We start from the raw sequence: 24,912 nt of genomic DNA on the forward strand, positions 1-24,912 counted from the left end.
ATTGGTGTGGGTGGAGAATTGGTTAGCAGACAGGAAGCAAAGAGTGGGAATAAACGGGACCTTTTCAGAATGGCAGGCAGTGACTAGTGGGGTACCGCAAGGCTCAGTGCTGGGACCCCAGTTGTTTACAATATATATTAATGACTTGGATGAGGGAATTAAATGCAGCATCTCCAAGTTTGCGGATGACACGAAGCTGGGTGGCAGTGTTAGCTGTGAGGAGGATGCTAAGAGGATGCAGGGTGACTTGGATAGGTTGGGTGAGTGGGCAAATTCATGGCAGATGCAATTTAATGTGGATAAATGTGAAGTTGTCCACTTTGGTGGCAAAAATAGGAAAACAGATTATTATCTGAATGGTGGCCGATTAGGAAAAGGGGAGGTGCAACGAGACTTGGGTGTCATTATACACCGGTCATTGAAAGTGGGCATGCAGGTACAGCAGGCGGTGAAAAAGGCGAATAGTATGCTGGCATTTATAGCGAGAGGATTCGAGTACAGGAGCAGGGAGGTACTACTGCAGTTGTACAAGGCCTTGGTGAGACCACACCTGGAGTATTGTGTGCAGTTTTGGTCCCTAATCTGAGGAAGGACATCCTTGCCATAGAGGGAGTACAAAGAAGGTTCACCAGATTGATTCCTGGGATGGCAGGACTTTCATATGAAGAAAGACTGGATGAACTGGGCTTGTACTCGTTGGAATTTAGAAGATTGAGGGGGGATCTGATTGAAACGTATAAGATCCTAAAGGGGTTGGACAGGCTAGATGCAGGAAGATTGTTCCCGATGTTGGGGAAGTCCAGAACGAGGGGCCACAGTTTGAGGATAGAGGGGAAGCCTTTTAGGACCGAGATTAGGAAGAACTTCTTCACACAGAGAGTGGTGAATCTGTGGAATTCTCTGCCACAGGAAACAGTTGAGGCCAGTTCATTGGCTATATTTAAGGGGGAGTTAGATATGGCCCTTGTGGCTACGGGGGTCAGGGAGTATGGAGGGAAGGCTGGGGCGGGGTTCTGAGTTGGATGATCAGCCATGATCATAATAAATGGCGGTGCAGGCTCGAAGGGCTGAATGGCCTACTCCTACACCTATTTTCTATGTTTCTACGTTTCTATGAAACATCAACTGTTTATTCATTTCCATAGATGCTGCCTGACCTGCTGAGTCCCTCCAGCATTTTGTGTGTGTGTGTTTCTCTGCAGAATCTCTTGTGTTTATTGATTTAACTATTCTCCCTCAATACAATTTGTAATACTCTAATCTGTATGAACAGTATACAAGATAAGCTTTTCACTGTATCTCGTTCCTTGTGACAATCCAATTCCAATTCCCTGGGCTGGGAGCGGATGCAAACTCTATGCACAAGCTGCAGGCACATGCAACAGTCCACCTCTTCACTCCATCACCTTGCATTTAAATATTACCACGAGTGAACAATCTTCTATTGATTGCAACAGAGGAGGTCACAGAGGGGAATTAAGGTACCGCTGACTGAGGACAATAGTCATGTATTTAGCCAGAAATGGTGCTTGCCACCATTGGGGGAGTTGGAAACAACTGGGTTGGAGGGAGGGGTTAATTAAGAAGTTGACCTGGAGAAGGGATATTGGAGTGGGGACGGAATTGTGCTATCAAAAGACTGGAGGGTCAAGAATGTAGATGTGGATCTTGCAGAACTAGGAGATGGGACAGGGTGTAAGTATTACAACATAGAACATGGAACACCACAGCACAGTACACGACCTTCAGCCCATGATGTTGTGCCGACCCTTTACCCTACTCTAGGAACAGTTCAACCCTTCATTTTCACATTCATGTGCCTTATCTAACAACCTCTTAAATGTCCCTGACGCATCTGCCTTTACCACCATGCCTGCCACACCATACTAACCACTCTCTGTGTCAAAACCCTAACTCTGATGTCTCCCCCCCTCCTCCTCCAAACACATCTGCATGGGAGGAAGGGAATCTGATGCAGGGATTTGACTCGAGACATCGACAGTTTTGGTGCACTGGGTCCCTCTGGTAGTCTGCATGCTTCTCAACACTACAACAAACTGTTTCAGAGTCTCAGACCCACATTACCAATTGAAGTGCACCTGGCATCATTAGTTGGCTCAAGACCAGCCTGGAAACAAACGTACACCTACTGAGGCTGCATGTAACTGAGTAACTGAATAAATGGATAAAGGACTGCACTCTATTCACTTTTGCAATGAGCCATTACGAAGCACACGGGCCATGTTTAATTTATTTTCAAAACAAATTGGTTGAAATAATATCCAATCCGTAGAAGGTCAATAAATGGAAACTGTGAGATAAATACAATGTTATAATAATAAACACAACTTTTCTTTAAAATTCATTTCTGATGTTGCATAGCAACATAATTATTGTCTTGGTGTTGTACACTTTTAATGTAAAATTGGTCTAATTAAAAACGCATATAATTGCAGTTTATATGCTAAGATTATGCATTGGCTGACATTTAATTTTAATTCAAAATATTAAAATTAATAGTCCAGTGTGAAATGTAGGCTAGTTCCTACATGTTTCATATTCATGTCTGATAATTTGAATATCTGTGCACTTACAAGAAATGAGACACTTCCGTCACTGTTTAACCCCTGCTAATCTTTTTTTTGTATATAAAAGCTTCAGTGCTGTATACTGGTTCACAGGGTTTTAAATCAACCACCAACGTACTTTCAGTTAACTGATGTTCTTTCTGCTATTTGACAGGATGCGTAGGAAGTTCTGCGCTAAAGCCTATAGTACAATTAGCTCTCCTTATTACATCACATGAAAACTTCAAGTCTGCTGAGAGGAACTTTAAGAAAAAATCACATATGGAGTGAATTTGTAGGGAGTTTTGTTTCTTCCTGTAATATGGTGTGAAAGGATGTTTACCTGTAGAATTTATCAGGAGGCACTTTGAAGAGCTGTCCAGTCCGTGGCCACCTTATTCTTCTACTTAATAAAATGTCCACTGACTGTATGCTGTAGCCAATGTTCCCTCTAATTTGCAATGACCAGTGTGCGCAAAAGTCTTGTGCTGTGCAATTTTTTGCCCAGTGTCAACTACATTTGCTTACTGAATAATTTCTAAAATATGCAGACAAATCATTGCAAACTCCACGTTGTCAACACTGTCTGTGTCAGAAAATGGAAAATGAAATGTAATTCTGTATGATCATGTAATGTACCTGACATGCCAACGAGGTAAGGGCAACAATCTTCTGTGCGCGGTTTAAATTCCTTTGTAGCAAAAGATGTGTGTGCGCTCACACGCCCACACCTCATTGGCTGTAGCTCACCTCCTTCACGGTTCAATGTGTTGTGCATTCAAAGTTGCTCTTTTGCACGCCACCGTTGTCTTCTTCTTGGGCCCTGAGCTCCTGGTAGACACAGGCTAGTAAAGACGTCTTGTCTCCATCGTCCTCTGAAGTCGATGGTATGTTCGGAGTGCATCAACTGGGATGTAGGGTTGGATTTTGAGAGGCATACCACTGTGGTAACGTGTGGTTATTTGAGTTACCGTTGCCTCCCTATCAGCTTGAACTAACCTGGCCTTTCTCTTCTGACCTCTCTCAAAAAACAAGGCATTTTTTGCCCACAGAACTGCCGCTCTCTGGACGGGTTTTGTTTCTCTGTAAACTCTAGAGACGGAAAATCCCAGGAGATCAGCAATTTCTGAGATACTCAAACCACCCTGTTTGGCACCAGAAATCATTCCACGGTCAAAGTCACTTAGATCACATTTCTTCCCCATTCTGATGTTTGGTCTGTAGAGCAACCGAACCTCTTGACTATGGCTGCATGCTTTTATGCATCGAGTTGCTGTCATAGGATTGGCTGATTAGATATTTGCATTAACGAGCAGATGTACAGCTGTGTCTAATAAAATGGCCACCGAGTGTATATTCCAAGTGTGAAAGATTGAGAGTACGAGATTCAGTACATTTTCTAACTTGGAGCATTTGCTTTGCATAGGTCAAAGACCACGTGATGAAAATCCATGACCTTGCCACAAATTGATGTACTCCAGTGAGGGGGGAAAATAACATACGATGCAGACAGATTTCATTCATTTGAGAACAGGTTTATTATCATTGACAGGCAATCAACATCTTGGGACAGAGAACATCTCACAGAAGTTGATTTTATCTACGAAATTGAGAACTCTAAAGTGAATGTCAAAGGTTGTAGTTCATATAAACCTCAACACTGGAAATTGATTCAAAGCCCCAAAATGTAAGCACATCCCTTTCAAACAGAGCTGAGGAGGAATTTCTGTAACCTAGGGGTTCCCAAACTGGGGTCCTTGGACCCTTGCTTAATGGTGTTAGTTCATGGTATAAAAGAAGTAGAGACTTTACTTTAGCCAGAGGGTGGTGAATCTGTGGAAATCATTGCCACAGGCGGCTGTGGAGGCCGAGTCTGGGTACATTTGGAGCAGAGGTTGATCGGTTCTTGATTAATAACAGCATCAAAGGTTACAGTGAGAAGTCAGGAGAATGGGGTTGAGAGGGATAATAAATCAGCCATGATGGAATATCAGAGTAGGTTCAATGGGCCAAATGGCCTAATTCTGCTCCTATGTGTTATGGTCTTATGGTCTTAATATTTCTAGTAAACTTTGTTTTATTGCACTGATAGTTAACTATCAGTTGCTAAATGGAGAGTTATTGTCTTGTTTATTTCTCAATGTTTAGATATTTGACCATAAGATCAAAACACATAAGAGCAGGAACAGTGGAATACCTTCAAAGAGCTTTTTCACAGTGCTCAACAAAAGTATATTCCAGTCAAAAGTAAGGACAGTAAGTGTGGGGAAAGCCAGCCTTGGATAACTAAAGGAAATAAAAGATCGTATCAAATTAAAAGCTCATGTGTACAAAGTCACAAAGAGTAGTGGGAGACTGGAGGATTGGGAAAACTTTAAAAAGCAACAGAGAACAATTAAACAAGAAATAAGGAAAGGGAAGATAGAGTGTGAAAGTAAATTAGCACAAAATATAAAAACAGATAGCAGAAGTTTTTATAAATACTGTATACAAAGCGGAAGAGAGTGGCCAAAGTCATCGTAGGTCCCCTGGAAGATGATAAGGAGAAATTGATATTAGGTGATAAGGAAATGGCTGAGGCATTGAACGACTCTTTTGTGTTGGTCTCCATGGTGGAGAACACGTCTAATATGCCAAAGAAGGATGTTATGGACAAAATAGGAGCTGAGGACCTTGATAAAATCACTGTCACTAAAGAGATAGTGATGAGCAAACTTGAGGACCTGAAGGTAGATAAGTCCCCTGGTCTCTGATGGGATGCATCCCAGGGTGCTGCAGGAATTGGCAGAGGTTATAGTAGACGCGTTGGTAATCATTTATCAAAACTCTCTAGACCTTGGGCAGGTCCCGGCGGACTGGAAGACAGCAAATGTCACGCCACTTTTTAAAAAATGATTTAGGCAAAAGACGGGCATCTATAGGCCAGTTAGCTTAACACCTGTAGTCGGGAAAATGCTTGAAGCTGTCATTAAGGAAGAAATAGCAAAGCATTTAGAAAGGAGTGGTTCCATTAGACAGATGCAGCATGGATTTGGAAAGGGCAGGTCCTGTTTAACAAACTTATTGGAGTTCCTTGAGGACATAATGAGTGCAGTGGATGGGGGGAGCAGGTGGATGTCGTATACTTGGATTTCCAGAAGGCGTTCGATAAGGTGCCGCACAAGAGACATAAATAAGATACGGATGCATGGAGTCCGAGGAAGTGTATTGGCATGGATAGTGGATTGGTTAACCGATGGAAGGCAAAGAGTTGGTATAAATGGGTGTTTCTCCGGTTGGCAGTCTGCAGTGAGTAGGCTGCCGCAGGGGCGGTGGTGGGTCCGCAGCTGTTTACCATTTACATTGATAATTTGGAAGAGGGGACTGAGTGTAGTGTAGCAAAATTTGCTGATGACATTAAACTGAGTGGAAAAGCAAATTGTACAGAGAACGTGGAGAGTCTGCAAAGGGATATAGATAGGTTAAGTGAGTGGGCCAAGGTCTGGCAGATGGAATACAACTTTGGTAAATGCGAGATCATGAACTTTAGAAGGACTAATAGAAGAGCAGATTATTATTTAAATGGTGAAAGATTGCTGCATGCTGTTGTGCAGAGGGACTTAGGAGTGCTTGTGCATGAATTGCAAAAAGTTGGTTTGCAGGTACAACAGGTTATTAAGAAGGCAAACAGAATGTTGGCCTTCATTGCTAAAGAGATTGAATTCAAGAGCAGGGGGGTCATGCTGCAACTATACAGGGTACTGGTGAAGCTGCACCTGGACAACTGTGCCCAGTTCTGGTCTCCATACTTGAGGAAGGATATACTGGCTTTGGAGGCAGTGGAGAGGAGGTTCACTAGGTTGATTCCAGGGATGAAGGGGTTAACCTATGAGGAGAGATTGAGTCGTCTGGGACTATATGGAGTTCAGAAGAATGAGAGGGGATCTTACAGAAATATACAAAACTTTGAAAGGGAAAGGTAAGATAGAAGTAGAAAAGTTGTTTCCATTGGTAGGTGAGACTAGAACCAGGGGACATTACCTCAAGGTTCAGGGGAGAAGATTTAGGATGGAGATGAGGAGAAACTGTTTTCCCCAGAGAGTGGTGAATCTGTGGAATTCTCTGTCCAGGGAAGCAGTTGAAGCTTCTTCACTAAATATATCTCAGAAACAGTTAGATAGGTTTTTACATAGTAAGAGAAATAAGGGTTATGGGGAAAAGGCAGATAGATGGAGCTGAGTTTATGGACAGATCAACTACGATCTTATTGAATGGCGGGGCAGGCTCGATGGGCTGGATGACCTACTCCTGCTCCTATTTCTTATGTTCTTATGTAGAATTAGGCCAATCAGCCCATTGAGTCTACTCTGCCTTCTTTTCAAATGAAAGCTGTTCAAAGTTCGAAGTTCAAAATAAATTTATTATCAAAGCAAGGGTACTTTACCGTTTACATGATGTTCATTTTCTTGCAAGCATAAACAGGAAAATAAAGAAATAAAATAGAATTTATGAAAAAATATTCGTAACTAAAGACTGACAAACAGCCAATATACAAATTGTACAAAAGAATGATTATAAGACTGATATACTGAAGAGGCAGCCTGGTTATTGTTGGAGGAATGTCCTTCTCCCTGAATCTTGTCATTCCATGATCTCTTTGATTTGGTTTTATGAGGTACAGTGGGGCATATGGGGTGTTGAGGGAGGGGTAGCAGCTCTGGTGAAGGATCTTGTCATGCATGCTCACCTTTGATCTCCACTGGACACTCAGCTCTCACCTGTGGCTCCAAGGGGCTGTTTACAGCGACCACACCCCGGCGCACCGCTTCGACAGGCGGGCTAAACCAGGTGAGGGTAGCTGGCGGCCTCACACCCCGTAGAGATGGGGACATGCCTCTCCCTTGCCGTGGTCAGCTCTGGTAGACTAGGTGGATGAGATTTACGATGAGATCCAAAGGCCAGGAAGGTGAGATCGCCCACCCATCTCATCCGTGGAGAGCGCTGGGTGTCATGGTCATCCACAGCAACCAAGGAAGACATGAGTTTGTGGTGTTTGTTCGTTACCACTGGACCCCGACTTCTGAGGTTGAGGGAGTGGCTAATACCCACACCACTGTGGGTACAGCTCAGGTAACTGCTGTCTCACAGACTTGGATTCAATCCTAAGCTCGAGTGTGGTCAATGTTCTCCGTGTGGGTTGGTAGGTCAGTTGGGCATCGTAAATTGTCTCTAGTGGTAGTGTCTGGGGGGGTGGGGTGGGACTGATGAGAATGAGGGGATAATGAAAGGAGAGGGATTAACGTACAACTAAGGTGGACCAGAAGTCCCCACAAGGCACTGTGAGAACAGCTGAGAGGATCATAGGGGTCTCCCTATGGGGACATTTGTCAGGAGCGCTGCATACGGAGGGTCTTTAGTATTTTTAAGAATCCTGCCCATCCATCCAGCATCCTCTTTGACTTTCCACCATCAGGCAGGAGACTACGATGTATAAAAACAAGAATGGTTGGTCTGAGAAACAGTTTCTTCCCCCAGGCCATCAACTTCTGAACTCCCTGCTACATTATATTTGAAGTGTCACTGGTTAATCTGTTCTGTAATTTACAGTATTCAATATTAATGCACTTTAGTTTGATTTATGTGTGATTCCTCTGTAGATTTTATCCGTGCCTTCATAAGTTATCATGTGTTATGTGTGCTATGTTTTCTACTCTGCCTTACACCCTGGTTTGGAGGAACGTTGTCTCGTTTCTATACACAGTATATGGTTATATACATTATGGTTACATATATGTGTGGGCATGTGGCCAAGTGGTTAAGGCATTCAACCAGCGATCTGAAGGTCGTGAGTTTGAGCCCCAGGCGAGGCAGCGTGTTGTGTCCTTGAGCAAGGCACTTAATCACACATTGCTCTGCGACGACACTGGTGCCAAGCTGTATGGGTCCTAATGCCCTTTCCTTGGACAACATCGGTGTCGTGGAGAGGGGAGACTTGCAGCATGGGCAACTGCTGGTCTTCCATACAACCTTGCCCAGGCCTGCAAGTGAAGACTTCCTGCAGGAGAGTGAAGACTTTCCAGGCACAGATCCATGGTCTCGCAAGACTAACGGATGCCTTTAAATACGTTATGTACATGTATATAGTTAAATGACAGTAAACTTGACTTGACTTGACGAGAGTGAATGGGTGGCTGAAGGTCAGTTTGGAAACAATGGGCTGAAGTAACTTTTTCTGTGATATATAGCTACAGTATATATATTAATAATATACATTATATATTATTGACTGTAGGATGAAGACACTAGGGGTCCATGAGCCAATCCTCATTAGGTCATGGGATGTGGAGAGGTCGGTAATTTTAAGTTCCTTGGCGTTATCATATCAGAGGATGTTCTGTCCTGGGATCAGCGTGTAAGTACTATTTCAAAGAAGGTTCTGCAGCATCTTTACTTTCCTAGAAACTTGTGCAGATTCGGAATGACATCTAAAACTTTGGCAAACTTCTATAGGTGCAAGGTGGAGAGTATCCTGACTGGTTGCATCATGGCCTCGTACGGAAACACCAATGCCATAGAATGGAAAAAGGCCCACAAAAAAGTGGTGGAGACAACCCAGTCTCTCATAGGAAATGCCTTCCCTACCATTGAGCACATCTACAAGGAGTGCTTCCCCCAAAAATAACAGCATTCATCATCAAAGGACCTCCACCACCCAGGCCATGCTCTCTTCTCACTGCTGCCATCAGGAAGGACGTATGGAACCTTAGGCCCCACACCACCAGGTTCAGGAAAAGTTATTACCCTTCAGCCATCAGAACTTCACTCACCTCAACTCTGAACTGATTCCACAACCTATGGACTCATTTTTAAGGATTCTGTAACTTGTTTTCTCAGTATTACTTGTGTGCAGAATTATTTATTTATTATTACTATTATTGTTTTGTGGTTGCACAGTTTCTCTTTTGCACATTGGTTGAGACCTTGTTTGTGTGTAGTTTTTCATTTAATCTTTGCTCTGCTGTGAATACACATAAGAAAATGAATCTCAGGGTAGTATATGTTGAGATATACAGTGTGTACTTTAACAATGAATTCACTTTGAGCTTTGATATCTCTCTCTGAGTCTATATCCAAAGATTGTTCTCTCTTTACTCAACTTCACATTAAATGCTGGCTTACTCTGCCCATAAGAGGTTAAATATCAACATTAAACATTTATGGTATTTAATCTGCATACTTAAAGATTAGTAGAATTTTAAACAGAATTGCTGAAGTTAAATCACACTTGTGTTGTTTTCAAAGTTCGAAGTGAATCTATTATCAGTGTCACCATTTACAACCCTGATATTTGTTTTCTTACAGTATACCTGTCAGAATGACCTACTAATCAAAGCTTTACAAATAAAAGGCTGAAGGGTTACTTTGTACCCTTCCTCTCCCTCCCCCTGCACTCACGTTCACAGAGACTCATTTAAGAAAGTTCGTCAAACTGAGATGTTAATTATCTCCGCCCCCCCCCGCCCCCCAGTTGTTGTCTGAGTGCATCTATTTTGCTTTTCCATTTCGAAGTGGGTGACTGCTTTTCATTATGTCAGCTGCTTTTCAGTGCAGGTGCTACATTCAAGTCTGTGGATTGTTGCCAGTCATAAAAAGTATGTGACGTCCTTAATGTTGCAACAAATATCTATACACACAGTTGCATGGCAGTTAAGCCTTCAAAGGGATTAAACCTTTTTAATTAAGAGCATTCTGTCTGGTTGTATCACAGCCTGGCATGAAGGCTCCAATGCAGTTCTGCAAGAAGCAGTTGTAAACATAGCCAGCTCCATCATCGAGGATATCTTCACGAGAAAGTGTCTCAAGGTCCATCACTAAAGGCCCTCAGCATCCAGGATATGCCCTCTTTTTGTTACTACCATTGGGGAGGAGGTACAAGAGCCTGAAAAGTGTCATTCACATTCATTTCAAGAGGGCTAGAATGTAAAAGCAAGGATAATGTTGAGGCTTTATTAGTGAGACCACTGGTGAGGCCTCACTTGAAGTATTAAGAGCAGTTTTGGGCACCTTATTTTGGAAAGGATATGCTGACACTGGAGAGCGTTCAAGCAGAGGTTCACGGAAATGAGCAGCTTGTCATATGAAGAGTATTTGATGACTCTCGGCCTGTATTTGTTGGAATTCAGAAGAATGAAGAATGGCTTCATTGAAACCTATCGAATGGTGAAAGGCCTTGATAGAGTGAATGTGGAGAGGATATTTCCTATGTTGGGAGAGTCTAGGACAAGAGAACACAATCTTACAATAGAGGGCCGTCCTTTTAGAACAGAGATGAGGAGGAATTTCTTGTGCCAGAGAGTGATGGATCTGTGGAATTTGTTGCCACAGGCAGATGCGGAGGCCAAGTCTTAATGTACATTTAAGGCAGAGGTTGATAGATTCTCGATTCTGGGGCATGAAGGTTTACGAGGAGGAGGCAGAGGCTGGGGCTGAGAGAAAAAGTGGATCAACCATGATAAAACGATGGAGCAGACTCCATGGGACAAATGGCCTAATTCTGCTCCTATATCTTATGATTCAGAAACAGCTTCTCTCTGTTCACATTCCAATTTCTGATCAGTCCAAGAACCAAGTGAACAGAAACACCATAATGCTTTTTTTTGCATTATTTATTTACATTTGTATTTAATAATAATTTTATATTTGCACCGTACTGCTGCCTCAAAACAACAAATTTCATGACATTGGAAGTCAGCGATAATAAATGTGATTCTGTTTTTAACACTGATTCTTGCAGACCAAGGGAAGGTGATGTGAAGCTAAAGAAAAGTTGTTTGCTACTGGCAGGGCAAAGCTTATTTGACAATAGAGAATGGTTCTAAAAGTAAGACTAACATTACACACACTTCAAAGAGGGAACTTGATAAAAACAGTAAATTCTGGAAATTTGTATTTTTAATGTCAGGAACTGAATTATCAATCTACACTCAGCAGCCACTGTGTTAGGTACACCTGTATACCTGCTCTTTTATGCAAATATCTAACCAGTCAATCTTGCGTCAGCAACTCAGTGCATAAAAGCATACATCCTAGTACAGTCGAAAGGTGTACAGGCTAGCAGGTTAATTGGTCACATGGGTATAAATTGGAGGTATGGGCCAGAAGGCCCTGTTATGCTGCTGTATCTCTAAAAAAAGGATATTAAGAAGTATACTTCTGCAGTAGTTTACTATTCAATATGTCTGCAGTTTCCACTGCTTCGATGCTATGCATTTTATTTTGGAAGTTAACAGTTTACACAAGGCCTGTCTGTGTCTATCTGGCCAGCCTGTATATTTTAATAGCAAGACCAAACCAAACCTTTTCCATTTCGAATTATTTTTCATGACTCAGCTTCTGTGTTGCTCAATGAGACCCTCTCACACCTCTGTAAACTACCTCCCATGTTAGGGTGATGAGGAAGGCTTCATCCAAGAATTTAACGCTCTCCTGAGACATGTTTGGTTGCCACCTTGGGCAAAAGGCTTGCTTTCTGTGGGATTATGGACTAAGATTTGAATCCTTCTTTACTCGTGGTAAACATTTGCTTGAAACCTTCCTGCAAGAACTTAGCATCAAACTCTCCCTGAATTAACTAACATCTTAAAAATTAAAAACAAATATTTGAGGAAAGGAAATATTTTTCCTTGAATGAACATGACTAAAGCGGGTTATCTGGCTGATGCCACCACCCTGTTTGTGGGAAATAGTTCTTTGCAAATTGGATATCATTTTTTTTACACAACAGTGATTTCATTGTAAATTACTTCACTGCTTACATAGCATCTGGGGTGTTCTGGGGCCAGAAAAGGTGCTTATAGAAATGTGACTTTGTTTTGCTTTGATCTAGCTAGGGTGATGGGAACGTACCAGGAATGGATAGACTGTATCTTCCATAATTTGCCCAATCTTATGCATTAATATCTAGTGTTTGGTCCACTCAGATCAGCTTTTCACTTCAGGCAGAGGTCGCAAAGTCTCCTCTCAATGCCAGGTTTGCAAGTTTAAGAAAAGCAAAGCTAACTCTTATAAAAGATCGCAGGTGGTGTGCAAAATAACCAGCAGTGGACTGTGAATAGCCTTTTTTACTGAACAAGTGTGGATAGTCAGACGCTTTTTCCCAAGGCAGAAATGGCTAGCAGGAGAGGGCATAGATTAAGGTGCTTGGAGGTAGGTACAGAGGAGATGTCAGGGGTAAGTTTTTTATGCAGAGAGTGGTGAGCGTATGGAATGGGCTGCCAGCGGCGGTGGTGGAGGCAGAAATGAATGATAGGGTCTTTTAAGCGACTCCTGGATAGGTACATGGAGGTTAGAAAAAAAGAGGGCTATGGGTAAGCCTAGGTAGTTCTAAGGTAAGGACATGTTCGGCACAGCTTTGTGGGCCGAAGGGCCTGTATTGTGCTGTAGGTTTTTCTATGTTTCTATGTTCTATGTTTCTAAGTGATAGGGATCTGGAATTCACAGCTAGGGATAGTAGTGAAGGCAGATTTGTTTGTGGCATTCAAAAGGGTGGTGCACAAGTACTTCAAAGGAAATAACTTGCAAAGCTATATGGAAATTGTGGGTGACTGTGAATGCTTTTGCAATAAAACTAGTATAGATTCACATCATCATTATGTGCTGTGCTGTATGATGTGGGCGAACATAGTCTTTGACCACGTCTGTTCTTGCCAAATTTTTTCTACAGAAGTTGTTTGTCATTGCCTTCTTCTGGGATAGATTAGATGGGGCAAATAGCCTCCTCAATGCTGGAACCTTTCTGCTGTTGGCAGTGTATACGCCCTGTGAATCAATAAATATGAAGAACTGTTTAGTAAGTCGAAGGCATGCTATGTTGGCACTGGAAGTGCGCCGACTCTGTATGTTTCAATATTTCGATGTACATGTGATGAATAAAGCTAATCTTCAACAGAACTGATATATCTGAGCACTTGCTCAAGAGAAATCCTAGAAAATTTCTTATTCAACCGGCAAAACAACTCCTTCATCCCAGGATCATCAAGCAGTGATCGTGAATGATTGCCCCTCTTCAAATGGAGTGAACTGCCAGCAGTTTCAGTTTTCCTAAGATCACATTGCCTAAGACTATAAACTGAAGAATGAATCCAAGATCACCTTCGTTGCTTAGAGATTTTCTGAAATGGAACCAATGTTGCGAGACTGGCCGTAAATGTTTCCCTCTGGGAGTTCAGCTGTTGTTGTCTAGACTGTATGGTCTATATACAGTCAGTGTCATTAATAGTTTCCTCCAGCAGTTTGTGTGTGTTACTCTGGATTTCCAGCATCTGCTGAGTCCCTTGTGCTATTAGTAGTTTCCCTTTCCCCAAACAACCCTCAGGATATTCAAAACCATTGATTGTGAGAGCACGTACACAGAAAGGCGGTTTCTTTGTGATGTCGAAGAGGAAATCTGCCAGGGCTCTGCTGAAGATGGGAATATTGAGCATAGAGGTCAATATGTGTAACATGGTGGCATGCCACTTACTGAAAGGTCAAAGTAAAAGTCAGGATAATTAGGAATTAGGAAAAGAGGCAATGACTCTTTTTGCAGGAAATGGAACCTCCCAGTGTAGACGCTGTTTTTCTATCTTATCAGCAAATGATCTACTGCTGATTACCAAGAAGTTCTGGATCCTGTGAGGAGGAAGATTTTTGCCTTTTATATGCTGAATTTTAAATTTATTTACAAAGAGCTTGATTGGACTTTTGGTATAAGGGCTGTCTCCTTTTAGCATTCAATTCTATATCTATTTTCTAAAGACTGAACATCAATGAAAATGCTATGAAAACCAAAAACTACTGATGCGGTGAGGATACTATTGTTGCTGCTGAATATTACCAGTAAGTCGTCTAGCCCTTTGTGTAGTGATATTTTAGCACCAACAGATAAGCAAAGGATGTGGAAGTGATCTATAATCTTTTGACAGATGTCTTCTGCTATCCTGTTAATATAAGAACTAGTCCAAAGCCTACACATTTTTAAAAATGCATAACATTTATGCAAAGCAAATAAAAAAGTGTTTTTTGTTTGTCTTTCATTGGGATGAACTTAAAAAGGACACACATAGCTTTGGTTGCCCTGTACTGTGTAGAGTTTTGACCACCCTGCTATAGGAAATGAGTGCAAAAAAAAACTCACAGGGATTCCTACTCTAGGGTCCATGTTAAGTCCATGTTCAGTTAATAGTAAGGGTCTATGGTGTAAAAATGATCAGGAACCCCTGATCTCCAAGTTAAGTCAAGTTTACTGCCATTTAACTACATACATGTGTACCATCAAAAGAGAACATTTCTCCAAACCAGGGTGTAAAGCACAGAAGTATACATACCATACATACTGAACAACACACAATAATTTATGAAAGTAAGGATAAAATCTACGGGTGAATTGCGCATAAATAAGCAGAGTAAGTGCATAAATTGAATATTGTCAGGTACAGAACAGATTAACCAGTGACACTTTGAATGTGATGCGGCAGAGAGTTCAGAAGCCTAATGGCCTGAGGGAAGAAACTGTTTTCCCTCCTCACCATTCCTGTCTTTGTGCATCAGAGTCTCCTGCCTGATGGAAGAATGTCAAAGAGGGTGCTGGGTGGATGGGTGGGATCCTTAATAATACTGAGAACATTGGAAGGACTTGAGGACTTGAGTTATAAGGAGAGGATGGATTGGGCAGGCTAGGACTTTATTTCTTGGAGTGTAGGAGACTGAGGGGTGACCATGTAGAGGTGTATAAAGTCATGAGGGACATAGATCAGATGTACGTACACAATTTTTTCCAGAGATCATCGGCACCACAGCAGTGGAAACTGCAGTTTCAGACTCCTGGGAGTGCACATCACACACAGCCTCTCATGGTCCCAGAGTACATCCCACACAGTCAAGAAAGGTCACCAACACCTCGGCTTTCTGAGGAGGATGAAGAGAGCTGGTGTTTGCACATCCATACTCACGTCATTCTACAGACGTGCAGTAGAGAGCATCCTGACAAGCTGCGTCCCTGCATGGTACGGAAACTGCATTGTGGTGGTCAGGAAGGCTCTGCAACATGTGGTCAAAACTTCCCAACGCATCACTGGCACTAGCCTGCCTGCCGTCAAAGATGTGTATACAGAAAGGTGCTGGAAAAGGGCCAGTGACATTAGGATGGACCCCACCCACCCTGCTCATGGACTGTTTGTCCCACTCCCACCAGTGAGGAGGCACTTTTATCACCCAGAAGGGGGTCTGCACATGGAGCGAGCTGGCAGAGAACGTAGTTGAAGCAGGTATGCACAGTAACAACATTTAAGAGATACTTGGGATAATTATGTGGATAGGAATGATTTCGAACAGGTGTACCCAGCCTGGGGTCCACAGACCTCTCAGTTAATGGTAGGGGTCCGTGGCATATGGAAAGGTTGGGAACCCCTGGTTTAGAGGGAGAAGAGCCACGTGAGTAAATGAGGCTGGCTTAGATGAGCACCTCGGCTGGCATGGATGGTTTAGTGTGAAGGGCCTCTTTCCATGCGGTATGAACTCCAAGAAATCCAATATCCTCATGTCACAGCATATTCTGGAGATAAGTAATACAGCAAATATTAATTTCAACAGCAACCAGTCTTCAGATGTGAAAATGATTGTAGATTGAATTTAAAATGCAGCTTGGAACAATGGTCTTCCTGAAGCTGCATTTCAGAGTACATAGCAGACCCGAAAACACCCACTGGACTGAGGCATCTGCTTATGCGTGTATGCAGTCAGCACTCTATTGACCTGTGATTCTGTATGGGCCTGAATTTGACTCAGAGACCACAGTAATCAGCACTCAAATTGTGTGTGTTTGTCTAAGCATTTGGAAAATTACATGTAACTCAAAAGAAGCATTATGAAGGCATTGTAGCTATAGAAATTGTCCTAAGCAGCACACACAAAATGCTGGAGGAACTCAACAGGCCAGGCAGCATCTATGGAAAAGAGTACAGTCGACGTTTCGGGTCGAAACCCTTCGACAGGACTGGAGAAAAGAGCTAGGGAGTAGATTTAAAAGGTGGGGGCAGGGAGGGAGAGAACCACAAGCTGATGGGTGAAACCTGGAGGGGGAAGGATGAATTAAAGAACTGAGAAGTTGATTGGGGAAAGAGACAGAAGGCCATGGAAGAGAGAAAGGGGTGGGGGAAGGAGCACCAGTGGGAGGCAACGGACGGGCAAGGAGATGTCCTGTTACCGTTGTTCTTTAACATAAAAAAATGTGCTGTAATGTTGGGTTGGGGAGTCTCTCTCTCTCAAGTGACTCCAAAGGTTGTCAGGTTGTGTGTATCCCGAATAAAGACTCTTATAACTACCGGCTGTGTCTCTCCGGTGGCTTCATTCACAGTCATGACACTTACGTTAGGTAGGAAACTAACAATCTGATGCAATAACCCATCAACTTTTCAAATTGGACACACTCTCGCCCCGCACCAGTCAGTCTTTTCAGCATTTATAGCTGCTGTTTTGCATATTTATACAACTGCTTGTTTTATTAAAACAGTGTCAGTGACATTGTACTGTTTTACATAAGCGTGCTCCTCACACCTTATGTCAACCCCTCAACCTTCACACCATGCCACTCGGGGACTTGTGCTAATGTGGGTTGCCATGGTAACGTAGTGGTTAGCAAAAGACTTTACAGTACCAGCGACCAGGGTTCAACTCACGCTGCTGCTGTAAGGAGTTTGTACGTTTTCCCCCGACCACCTGGGTGTCCTCTGGGTGCTCCAGTTTCCTCCCCAGTCCAAAGACCTACCAGTTGCTGGTTTGTTATTGTAAATTGTCCCATGGTTAAGCTAGGATTATAGGTGGGTTACTGGGTCAGGAGGGCCTATTCGGAATGATGTCTCAATAAATAAATAAAATAAATATTATTTTGTGACTGTATGTGCTGGATGGTAAATATATGTGTTATGTGTGGCTATCTATCTGTACAGTGTTTTGCACCTTAGCCCCAGAGGACGATGTTTCATTTAGCTGTATACAAGGGTATGGTTGAATGGCAATAAGATTGAACTTGAATTTGAAATAAAAAGTCAGGGAGAAATGAAACAAACTGTGACACAGACAAGGCAGGTGAAACTGAACCCACTCCCTAAGGTGCCCCATGTATTAGATCCCATACCAGGTCATCTCAGGCTTTGAACACTAGCAGAGAAAGGAGATGTGGAGATGATACAGGGAAAGACCCTACCTCAGGCACCATCTTCCAGGTCATTACATCTTCTGTTTCTTTTCAGTGTGTTTCTGGTGCAGATGGAACCTGTGATCTGCAATTCGAAAGTGCGTTTTCAGGCCCATTGAGCGATCTGGTGCTTTGCTGTCTTTCAGAAGGTTCCAGGGGGGGAGCAGCCTTGAGCCCAAGGAACTTAGAGATGGGGTGTGAGTTTGCGATTGACTCCATCCCTCACCAATTTCGCCAGGTTAAAGTGTCAGGGAAGACTGAAACATCGAGGCAAGTGCAGAAGGCGAGCGAGTGTTCGGCGCCGTCTATCAGCCTCTCGCTCACTGCTGATGGATGAGAGTGTCCGTGTTTTATGTTCTCACTCTCTCCCTCTCCCCTGCTGCTTCCGGAGGAAGGTCCCTGTGTTCAAATGGTCTCTCTCTCGCTCTCTCTCCTTCAACACTGTCAGAGGACGGTACCGAAGTTCTGGGTCTATAGTTTATGTATTGAGCTATATTTCAATTGTAGTTCAATCTATTTTGATTGGATTCTTTCAATTTCATGCTTTTGTGTTCTGTGTTATGGCACAATTTGTTTTCTTTTGTGTGGGGGGGGGATTGATGTTCTTGTGCTGTTTGTATCGTTTCTTTTGCACATGGGAGTTAATGTTCCTGTTGTCATTTGCGTGATTTGTTTTGTTTTTACCCTTGTGGGGGAGTTGCTGTTTTCTTTGAACAACTGCCATGGTTTTCTTTGTTTCGTGGCTGTCTGGAGAAGACGAATCTCAGAGTTGTATACTGCATGCATACTTTGATAATAAATGTACCTTGAACCTTGTAGAGGTTTCAAAAGAAGGTGGAAAGATACAGGAGAGGAATCATTACCATTCACCGGAGTAGCACTGCAATCTCATTGTCTTGAGCAATGACAATAAAGTCTTATTCTATTAATGTCATTTCCAGCACACAAGTGTAAAGGAGAACAAAATAACTGTTACTCCAGATCAGGTGCAGCACAAAAAAAAGCACAATAAGATAAATAACACAATAAATATAAATGCATAAGATATCTTATATACATAGATTAATTGTATGTCCATAAAGTGACGCTAGGCACAGGAGTGTTTGTACATAAGGTGACTCTGACAGGAAATTATATATTAGTGGTGGTTGGGGGTATGGCGAGGTGGGTTAGTGGGTGGAGGTGTTGATCAGCCTTACTACTTGGGGAAGATAACTGTTTTTGAGTCTGGTGGTCCTGTTGTGGATGCTATGTAGCCTCCTCCCTAAGTGAGGCAAACAGTCCATTAGCAGGGTGTATGGGATCCTTCATGATGTTCCTGGTCTTTTTCTGGCACCTTTCTGTATATAATTCCTTGGTGGTAGGTAGGCTGGTGGTGCGCTGGGCAATTTTGAGTACACGTTCATGTCTGCTGCGTTGCAGTTTCCGATCTGTGGGAAGTTTCATCTTCAAGCCAACATAAAGATCGTTCAGGACAAGAAAGAGCAAAAGGGTTGGAAAAATTACAGCAAAAATGTCAATGAAAGGGAACATGAAGTTCAAGCAAATAATAGAACATCACTGAACCAAATGTAGATTGGCACCAAATGAGTTATGATAGCTACCCACTGGAAATCATCAGTGCGTGTGGGGAAGGTATTCTTCTGTGCATGAAATAGCAAAGTTGTTTCTGGCTGGCTCCAAAGCATCTGCCATCCTGCCAATAATAGACAGTATTCCACACAAGTGGTGCAAAATCCTGCGAGTACATTCCACCCTATTTAACACGTGCAAAACCAAATATCTGTTCAAGCTTCCTCCAGGATTAGTATCTAAAGTTACTTCATATCTCCTTGTGTAGTACTGATATGTTCGCAGGAAGTCCCAGATTTATGTTGGAGGCCTGTGCCTTGTTAACTGATATGACCCCAGCTGGTAGTGTTCAAAATGGTCCGAACGACTTAAGAACAAAAATGCCCTGATTCTGATTGCTATCTGGTGACCCCTGTTTTAAACAAGAGAAAATCTGCAGATGCTGGAAATCCAAGCAGCACACACAAAATGCTGTGTTCGGCACAGCTTTGTGGGCTGAAGGGCCTGTATTGCTCTGTAGGTTTTCTATATTTCTATGTAAACCATGAAAACCAAGAACCCCTGAAACGTAAATTCGTACATAGAAATTTATCTGCCTCATACTGCACAAATTAAAAACAGCCTAGTTTAGAAATGTTACTAGAAATGCAAATGAAGTTCACATTGAAGCCACAGCTACACTTAAACCTCTACCCTCAGGATTTTAAACAAATTCTTCTTTCAATCATCTACAAATTTTCTCATTAAAACCTAACTCTCACCTTTATGCTTTTACAAACCGGTAACCTTCATAACTCCAAACTTTGTAAAAACAAAGGCCCATTAACTGAATGGTGAAACCTATACTGGTGTAGGAAGTGTTTCCATGGAGACTGAGTTACTCAGTACAACAACAAAAAATAAAACTTTTGTAGCACACTAGGGTTCCAAACTTGGTGTAGATCTTATCTATACTCGTTACTGCCTGTGAAGGCATCTTTGTTAATTGAGATATAGAACATCCCATTGCAAAGTCCGAAGAGATATTCTCGCCTCCTTCAATTAGTGACAGACTATTTGATGTTTGTGCAAGATTGCTCCCGTATTTCCTCAGCACATTCACAATTAAGCAAAGGAGTGTTTAATGTTAATTCACATTTGAGGGATATTTACACTCAATGGCTACATTATTAGGTACCTCTTGTATCTAATAAAGTGGCCACTGAGTATATGTTCTCGGAGTGGCTGTAGCCCATCCACTTCAAGGTTTGACGTGTTGCGCATCCAGAAGTGCTCTTCTGCCCACCACTGTTGTAATGTGTGGTTATTTGTTACTGATGCCTTCCTGCCTGCCCATGCTCCTCTGACCTCACTCATCAACTGTCATGGTCCAGTCCATGAAATCCTCTTTCCGGTTCACGGTCCAGTCTATGTTCCTTATTCCATGTTTTTGCAGTTTTCCCCAGTTTCTGTTGAGGCAGCCGATTCTCGTTTGGTCTGGCTTCATAAATAGCTTCAGGATTCAGCCTCTGGCTGCTGGATTGTTCCTGTCCGAACCCCTTCCCTTTCCCTTCCTTCTGTTGCCTCGCCTGTAGCCTAGCCTAGCCTTGCCTCACCTCACCTGAAGCCAAACCTTACCTCGCCTTGCCTGAAGCCTTGCCTTGCCTGCACCGCTGTCAAGCTCCATTGCCAGAGCAAGATAAGGAACTGCCTATCGTTGTTTTGAACTGTCTCTGTGTCTATGCCTTCACTTGGTAGGTCCGACCGTTTGCTGCTACCTAGTGTTGGGAACTGTATCTGTGTCCACGCCTTCGCTAGGTAGGTCCGGCCGTTTGCCGCTACCTTGTGTTGAGAACTGTCTCTCTGTGTTCTGTGTATGAGTCTCGGCCCTACATCCTGCTCCCTAGGAGGGGTCCTGACTCTGTGTAGAGCCCTGGCCCCAAGTCCTGTTCCCAAGGAGGGGTCCTGGCTCTGTGTTCCATGTCTCTGCATTCCTGTCTCTCTCTCAACCAAGTCAAGGTTTCAAGGTCTCGTCCAGTCCTAGCCTCGTCCAAGAATCTTGTCCTGTCCTAGACACGGCTTTGTGTTCTCGTCTCATCCATGTGCCTCACCCAGCCAAGGTGTACCTTGCTCAGCCCAGTGCTGAAGGTTCCTCGTCCTGGACTGGAGTTCCCTCGTCCTGTCCTGGAGTCTCTTGTCCCATCCTGTAGCCTTGACATGTCCTTGCCTAGTTCCGGGGTCTGATCCCGAGTCAAGACCCAGGTTCTGGGTCCTTGTCCAGTCTCTGGCTCAGAGTCCAAGCCCAGGCTCCTAGTTCCCAGTTCCATGTCCTGGTTTTGCTACCCTAGTCAAGTCCTAGCCGAGGCCCTGTATTCTTGTCTCGTCCAGGGCCCGTGTCATGTCCAGCATCCTTTCTTCCCCACTTCTCTTGCTTGCTTAACTCTAGTCCTAGTCCTGTTACTTCAGTGTCTGTGTCTTGCATTTGGGTCCACTCCTAACGCACCCCCCCCCCCCCCCATTACATCAACAAGGCATTTTTGCCCACAGAACTACTGCCCATTCTGTGTTTTTTTTTGTTTGTCGCACCATTCTCATGGCTTGTCCTCTTGGTCAAACTCCCCACACATCCTGAACCAATGAATCCCAGTCACCAGAAATAAACCTTGCTTCCTTCCCCAGATTTCTGGTTGAGTGATATTGAATACACTGCTTTCATGAACATCGATTTCTCTAAATTCTGGACATTTCCACCCCCCTCTTTCTTTGTCCATTCCCCATTCTGGCTCCCCTCTTACCGCTTCTCTTCTCCTCACCTGTCCTTCACCTCCCTCTGGTGCCCCTCCTCCTTCCCTTTCCCCCATGGCCTACTCTCCTCTCCTTCAGATTCCTCCTTCTTCAGCCATTTACCTCTTTCAGGTGACTCCTCCCAGCTTCTCATTTCATCTCCCTTCCCTCACCTGGCCACCTTCCTGCTCACCCAGACTCACCTGTCACCTGCCAACTTTGGTCTTTCCCCTCCTTCTTATTCCGGCTTTCTCTCCCTTCCTTTCTAGTCCCGATGAAGGGTCTCAACCCGAAACATGGAATGTTTGTTCCTCTCCATAGATGTTGCCTGACCTGCTGAGATCCTCCAGCAATATGTGTGTGTTTTGCTCTAATTTCTAGCATCTGCAGACTCTCTTGTTGTTCGCATACTGCTGTCGCCCCTCACCTTGCAGGTGGACTTGGCAGCAAGATTATGAGGCCCAGAGGTTAAATATTGACCGACAACCTGCTGTTCACTTCAATTGTTTACATGATTGTGCATTTTTTTCCTGGGTGTTGATCTTCTATTTTTTTCTTTAATTGGGCTATTTCGGGTTTCTTGCTCTATGCCTACCTAAAAGCAATCAAATCTCAAGGTTGTATAATTTATGCATTCTTTGATAATAAATGTCCTTTGAATCTTTGAAGCTGTAGGAGCTGAGATTCCAACTTCAATTGGGACTACCCTCTCAAAATCTGCTTGTTGTAATTTAACTGTGGGGAGAGAGCTGTTATGGAAATGTTTTCTGATGTCTCTGAAGAAAGATGCACAATGGAAATTCTGCCTAAATATGTTATTAGTGAGGACACCTGTATATAAATTTGTTTCTATTTTAGAGATACAGGCCTCTCCAGCCCACGAGACAGTGGCACCCAGTTGTACTCATGTGACCAAGTAAACTACTAACCCGTACGTATTTGGGAACGAGAACACCCAGTGGAAATCGATGAGGTGATGAGGAGAACGTAGAAACTCTTTACAGACAGTGGTGAAATTGAACCCGGGTCACTGGTACCGTAATAGCATTACGTTAACTACAACCTGCAGAGCTGGAGAAGAACCAAGTCACCTTTTGTGCTTAGTCAAGGTGGCTTGGGCCAATGGATCTGTGTCGCTGAGTGGTCAATGCAAAATGTTTCATATTTATGGCACTAGAGAAAGATGATTGACAGGTATCATAGTAACATTGCACAATTGTTTTTGTCAATGTGCCCAGATTAAAACTGCCCACAGTAGACTCCAGACCCAGCCTCCTCAAGTCTCAGTTCCACAGATATAACACCATTTATGTCAGTAAACCACTTTCCATGTCTCTCCACAGACTGCTAGGTCTATATGGAAACTAGTGGAAAAGGTCAAACCAGGCGCAGCCCCGGATAGTGGGAAGGTCTCTTGGAACCAGCCCAGTTTCCAGTGTGTGGTCTGCGTCCTCCGACGAGAACCAATCAGACAGCCAGGGTGGATCGTACCCACAGAGCTCAGTGCAGACTGAACACATAGTCCCGGTTGACGGGACCTGCAGAGATTAAGCACTGTAGTATTTTCAAAACATTTATGGCTCCACAGAGCTATTTGTGGAACTTATTTTTCCCCCCACAAAGTGACCTTTGCAGAGTTCTTGTGGCTTCCCAGGAATTTTGGTCCTGATCACTGTGCGGTTGCAAGGGACTTCCATTACTCTGTTGGCAAAGGAGATGGCATTTGGAAAATGCTTCTTATTTCAGCCATTACTGCTGCCACCATGGAACATTATGCACTGATGGAATTGTTTCTTGTTGCCTGGCAATGTCGGTAATGCCACAAGTTCAGATATGCATTTATTTTAAAAAAAGTGAAGGCTATCTTCTTTCCTTTAACTTTCTTATTCCGAGTTTGTTATCTGACTTTCTTTTAGCTGTCTGGAATGCCTTTGCAGCAGACTTTCTATAATGACAGAAATTACCAGATTTCTCAGACCAGCTATTTTAATTCCTCTCCCAATTTCCATGGTCTCCTTTACTGGATTAGGGAGCAAACCCTCACATTCTATCTGGGTAGCCTCCAACCTGACCGCATGAACTTCTAGTAATTTCTCTCCCCTCCCTCCTCTCTTTTTTTCCCCATTCTCAATTCCAGCTCCCTCTCATACCTCTTCGCTTCTCCTCATCTGCCTATCAATTCGCTCTGGTGCCCCTCCCCCTTCGCTTTCTTCCATGGTCCACTCTCCTCTCCTATCAGATTCCTTCTTCTTCAGCCCTTTACCTTTTCCACCTATCACCTCCCAGCTTCCCACTTCATCCTCCCTCTCCCACCCACCTAACTTCCTCCTCACCAGTTTTTGCCTATCACCTTCTCCTTCCCCCAACTTTTTATTCTGGCTTCCTCCCCTTCCTTTCCAATCCTTATGAAACGTATCGGCCTGAAATGTTGACTGTTCATTCCTCTCTACAGATGCTTACCCGCTGAGCTCCCCCAGCATTTTGTATGTGTTACTCTGGATTTCCAATGTCTGCAGAATCTCTTGTGTTTGTGTCATCGATTCACAGATCTTGTACCTCCTGCCGTTATTGCTTCAGGATTTTTGCTTCCACAGAGTCATTGTGGGACGATCATGTGGGCTGTCAGAGGCTGGTGTAAGTAAATGGTGGCATCTGCCCCTCATGATTATTTTACCTCACTGAGAGATCAGAAGGGCCAATTGTGAGATCCCATTTTATAAAATAAAAGCATGGAACCTCAGTAAAGAAGTGCAGGAGTAAGCTATTTCTCCATGAGTCTGGGGAAAATCCACACATTCC

Source organism: Mobula birostris, chromosome 26, assembly GCF_030028105.1.
Source record: "Mobula birostris isolate sMobBir1 chromosome 26, sMobBir1.hap1, whole genome shotgun sequence".
NCBI lineage: Eukaryota > Metazoa > Chordata > Chondrichthyes > Myliobatiformes > Myliobatidae > Mobula > Mobula birostris.